Source organism: Arachis hypogaea, chromosome 14 (genome assembly GCF_003086295.3).
Source record: "Arachis hypogaea cultivar Tifrunner chromosome 14, arahy.Tifrunner.gnm2.J5K5, whole genome shotgun sequence".
Taxonomy (NCBI): domain Eukaryota; kingdom Viridiplantae; phylum Streptophyta; class Magnoliopsida; order Fabales; family Fabaceae; genus Arachis; species Arachis hypogaea.
Window position 1 is genome coordinate 120,994,842 of NC_092049.1, and position 5,707 is coordinate 121,000,548.

The 5,707-nt window shown below is 38.7% G+C and overlaps 1 non-coding gene across 1 annotated transcript; it reads right to left on the reverse strand.

The window, feature by feature from the left end:
- Positions 1–3,329: 3,329 nt before the first annotated feature.
- LOC112745558 (small nucleolar RNA R71) lies at positions 3,330–3,437 on the reverse strand. The gene has a single exon (XR_003173478.1). It is a non-coding gene; the product is annotated as a small nucleolar RNA R71 (small nucleolar RNA).
- Positions 3,438–5,707: the final 2,270 nt, after the last annotated feature.

Here is a 5,707-nt window from a genome sequence, read left to right on the forward strand (position 1 = left end):
AAATAGCCCAAAAATCACCCCCAGTGTATTCTGGTACGTACAGGTCGCGGGAAAGTGACGCGGAGGCGTCGTCCACGTGTTTGCGTGGATTGCGTTTCTGCCAGGTCATGCGTCCGCGTGATCCACGCGTTCGCATTGCTTGGCTTCGGGGCAGCTATGGAAAATTATATATCGTTGCGAAGCCCCGGATGTTAGCTTTCCAACGCAACTGAAACCGCGTCATTTGGACCTATGTAGCTCAAGTTATGGTCATTTTAGTGCGAGAGGGTCAGGCTGACAGTTTTGCAGTTCCTTCAACTTGTTGTATTCCTTCCACTTTTGCATGCTTCCTTTCCATCCTCTAAGCCATTCCTGCCCTGTAATCTCTGAAAACAATTAACACACATATCAAGGCATCGAATGGTAATAAGAGAAGGTTAAACATATCAAAATTAAGACCAAAGAAGCATGTTTTCAATCATAGCACAAAATCAGGAAGGAAAACGTAAACTCATGCAAATCATATGACTAAGTGTATGAAAGATTGAAAAATCCACTCAATTGAGCATAATATAAACCATAAAATAGTGGTTTATCAACACTCATCACCATTCTCACTTATGAACGCGTGCCTGACAACCACTTCCGTTCTATATACAAACAAGCTTGAATGTGTATCTCTTGGGTTTCTAATCTAAGATTAGAACCTTCGTGGTATAGGCTAGAATTATTGGCGGCCATTCCTGAGATCCGGAAAGTCTAAACCTTGTCTGTGATATTCCGAGTAGGATCTGTGAAGGGATGACTGTGACGAGCTTCAAACTCGCGAGTGTTGGGCGTAGTGATAGATGCAAAAGGATCAATGGATCCTATTCCAACATGATCGAGAACCGACAGATGATTAGCCGTGCGGTGACAGCGCATTTGGATCATTTTCACTGAGAGGACGGGAGGTAGCCATTGACAACGGTGAAACCCAACATAAAGCTTGCCATGGAAAGGAGTATGAATAATTGGATGAAGACAATAGGAAAGCAGAAGTTCAGGAGGAACAAAGCATCTTCATGCGCTTATCTGAAATTCTCACCAATGAATTACATAAGTATCTCTATCTTATTTTATATTTTATTCATCTTTTAATTATCAATTCTCCATAACCATTTGAATATGCCTGACTGAGATTTACAAGATGACCATAGCTTGCTTCAAGCCGACAATCTCCGTGGGATCGACCCTTACTCACGTAAGGTTTATTACTTGGACGACCCAGTACACTTGCTGGTTAGTTGTGCGGAGTTGTGATAAAGAGTTGAGATTAAAATTGAGCGTACCAAGTTATTGGCACCATTGATGATCACAATTTCGTGCACCAAGTTTTTGGCGCCGTTGCCGGGGATTGTTCGAGTTTGGACAACTGACGGTTCATCTTGTTACTCAGATTAGGTAATTTTATTTTAATTTTAAGTTTTTTGTTTCTATTCTTCTTATTTTCGAAAAAATTTTCAAAAAAATAATTTATTCTATGACTTCAGAGTTTTTAAGAATGAATTCTAGAGTTTCAGATGATGTTTTTATCATCGCAAAATCTAATTGACTCTCATCAATTTGGCTGTTGTATGTAATGTCTGCTGAAGCTTGGCTAGCCATGTCTAAATCTTTTAGACTGAAGCTTTAGACTAACATTGCATGATTCCTGGAATTCTGATTAAAAATTTTGAGTTTAATTATTTTATCTTTTTCAAAATAATTTTCGAAAAAATATACAAAAAATTATAAAATCATAAAACCAAAAATATTTTGTGTTTTTTGTTTGAGTCTAGTGTCAATTTTTAAGTTTGGTGTCAATTGCATGTCTTTATTCTTCTTGCATTTTTCGAATATATGCATTATGTTCTTCATTAATCTTCAAGTTGTTCTTGATGATTTCCTTGCTCTGATCTTTAAATTCTCTTATTTTGTGTGTTTTGTTATTTTCATATGCATTTTCAATTTGTTAGTGTCTCTAATATGAAAATTTCTAAGTTTGGTGTCTTGCATGCATTGTTTGTTTGATCTTAAGTTTTCCATGATTAGTTGCATTTTGATTATTTCTCATCATTAAAAATTCAATTTTTTTTCAAAACTATGTCTTTCAAGTCAATAATACAGAGAATTGAAGATTCAGAACATGCAGCAGAGGAATTACACAAAAAAAGCTGGGCGTTCAAAACGCCCAAAAGGGTAGTATTTTGGGTGTTAAACGCCAGGATGGCACAAGAGGGAAGATTTTGTTTTTGATTCAAATCTTTTTCATATCTTTTCAAAATTAATTCCTTTTCATTTTTTTACTATTTTCGAAAATTCTTGCTACAATTAATGATTTAATTCAAAATTTTCAAGTTGTTACTTGCCTATTAAGAAAGGATCAAATTTTAATTCTAGAATCATATCTTTTAATTTCTTGTTAGTCAAGTAATCAACTTTAATTTTAAAAAATTTCTTTTTTTTAAGTTGATTTTCAATCATATCTTCTCAATCATATCTTCTCAATCACATCTTTTTCAAAATAATTTTTAATCATATATTTTTTTCTTAATTTCAAAATCTTTTTCAAAATCACTTAACCACTTTCTCAATTTTAATTTTCGAAAATCATCAACCAAATTTTCAAAATTTCTTTTAATTATTTCAAAATCTTTTTAATTGATTTTCAAAAATTCTTTCCTCCCTTCCCACCTCCTTCTATTCTTTTTTTCCTCTGACATCTCAAGGAATCTCTATACTGTGACATAGAAGATTCTATACCTTCTTATTCTCTTCTTTTTCATATAAGCAGGAGCAAGGACAAAGGCATTCTTGTTGAAGCTGATCCTGAATCTGAAAAGACCTTAAAGAGGAAGCTAAGAGAAGGTAAAGCACAACTCTCTGGAGAAGACCTAACAGAAATTTTCAAACAAGAAGAAGCCATGGCAGCCGAAAATAACAATAATGCCAACAATGCAAGGAAGGTGCTTAGTGACTTTACTGCACTTACTCCCGACTTCTGTGGGAGAAGCATCTCTATCCCTGCCATTGGAGCAAACAACTTTGAGCTTAAGTCTCAATTAGTTTCTCTAATGCAACAGAATTGCAAGTTTCATGGACTTCCATTGGAAGATCCTCATCAGTTTTTAGCTGAATTCTTGTAAATCTGTGACACTGTCAAGACCAATGGGGTTGATCCCGAGGTCTACAGGCTTATGCTTTTCCCTTTTGCTGTAAGAGACAGAGCTAGGACATGGTTGGACTCACAACCTAAAGAAAGCCTGAACTCTTGGGAAAAGCTGGTCAATGCCTTCTTGGCAAAGTTCTTTCCACCTCAAAAATTGAGTAAGCTTAGAGTGGAAGTCCAGACCTTCAGACAGAAGGAAGGTGAATCCCTCTATGAAGCTTGGGAAAGATACAAGCAATTGATCAGAAGATGTCCTTCTGACATGCTTTCAGAATGGAGCATCATAGGTATCTTCTATGATGGTCTGTCTGAACTGTCCAAAATGTCATTGGACAGCTCTGCTGGAGGATCTCTTCATCTGAAGAAGACGCCTGCAGAAGCTCAGGAACTCATTGAAATGGTTGCAAATAACCAATTCATGTACACTTCTGAAAGGAATCATGTGAATAATGGGACAAATCAGAAGAAAGGAGTTCTTGAGATTGATACTCTGAATGCCATATTGGCTCAGAACAAAATATTGACTCAGCAAGTCAATATGATTTCTCAGAGTCTGTCCGGCATGCAAGCAGCAACAGGCAGTACCAAAGAAGCTTCATCTGAAGAAGAAGCTTATGATCCTGAGAACCCAGCAATGGAAGAGGTGAATTACATGGGAGAACCCTATGGAAACACCTATAATCCTTCATGGAGAAATCACCCAAATCTCTCATGGAAGGACCAACAGAGGCCTCAACAAGGCTTCAACAACAGTAATGGTGGAAGAAATAGGTTTAGCAATAGCAAACTTTTTCCATCATCTTCTCAGCAACAGACAGAGAATTCTAAGCCAAGCCACTCTGACTTAGCAATGGTAGTCTCTGATCTATCTAAGACTACTCTAAGTTTCATGATTGAAACAAGGTCCTCTATTAGAAATTTGGAGGCACAAGTGGGTCAGCTGAGTAAGAAAGTTACTGAACTCCCTCCTAGTACTCTCCCAAGCAATACAGAAGAAAATCTAAAAAGAGAGTGCAAGGCCATCACCATAACCCACACGGCCGAATCTAAAGAGGAGGAAGAGGCAGTGATTTCTACTGAGGAAGACCTCAATGGACGTCCACTGGCCTCCAAGGAGTTCCCTAATGAGGAACCATGGGAATCTGAGGCTCAAACAGAGACCATAGAGATTCCATTGAATTTACTTCTGCCATTCATGAGCTCTGATGAGTATTCTTCCTCTGAAGAGGATAAAGATGTTACTGAAGAGTAAGTTGCTGAGTACCTTGGAGTAATCATGAAACTAAATGCCAAGTTATTTGATGATGAGACTTGAAAGGATGAACCCCCCTTGCTCACCAAAGAACTGGATGACTTGACTAGGCAGAGATTACCTCAGAAGAGACAGGATCCTAGAAAGTTCACAATACCTTGTACCATAGGCACCATGACCTTTGAAAAGGCTCTGTGTGACTTAAGGTCAAGTATAAACCTCATGCCTCTTTCTGTGATGGAGAAGCTAGGGATCCTTGAGGTACAAGCTGCAAGAATTTCACTAGAGATGGCAGACAATTCAAGGAAACAGGCTTATGGACTTGTAGAGGATGTCTTGGTAAAGGTTGAAGGCCACTACATCCCTGCTGATTTCATAATCCTAGACACTGGAAAGTGTATGGATGAATCCATCATCCTTGGCAGACCCTTCCTAGACATAACAAAAGCTGTGATTGATGTTGACAGAGGAGAATTGGTCCTTCAAGTGAATGAGGACTCCCTTGTGTTTAAAGCTCAAGGATATCCCTCTGTAACCATGGAGAGGAAGTATGAAAAGCTTCTCTCAATGCAGAGTCAAATAGAGCCCCCATATTCAAACTCTAAGTTTGGTGTTGGGAGGCCATCATAATGCTCTGAGTATCTGTAAGGCTCCATGAGAGCCCACTGTCAAGCTATTGACATTAAAGAAGCGTTTGTTGGGAGGCAACCCAATTTTATTATATCTATTTATTTTCCATTGTTATTTTATGTTTTCTGTAGGTTGATGATCATGTGAAGTCACAAAAACAATTGAAAAAGCAAAAACAGAATGAAAAATAGTATTAAAAACAGCACACTCTGGAGGAGAAGCCTACTGGTCTTTAAACGCCAGTAAGGGTAGCAGAATGGGCGTTAAACGCCCAGTCTGGCACCATTCTGGGTGTTTAACGCCAGAAATGGGCACAGAGCTGGCGTTTAAACGCCAGAAAAGGGAGAAAAGCTGGCGTTAAATGCCAGAAATGGGCAGCAACCTGGCGTTTAACGCCAGGATTGGCAATCAAGGGGGCGTTTACACGCCAACATGGTGCAGGGATGAGAAATCCTTGACACCTCAGGATCTGTGGACACCACATGATCCCCACCTACCTTATCTCTCTCCATAATCTCTTTACCAATCCACATCCATTCATCATAAAACCCCACCTACCTCACCATTCAATTTCAAACCACTTTCCCTCCCAAACCCACCCATACATGGCCGAACCCTACCCCTCTCTCCACCCCTATATAAACCAATCTTCACTC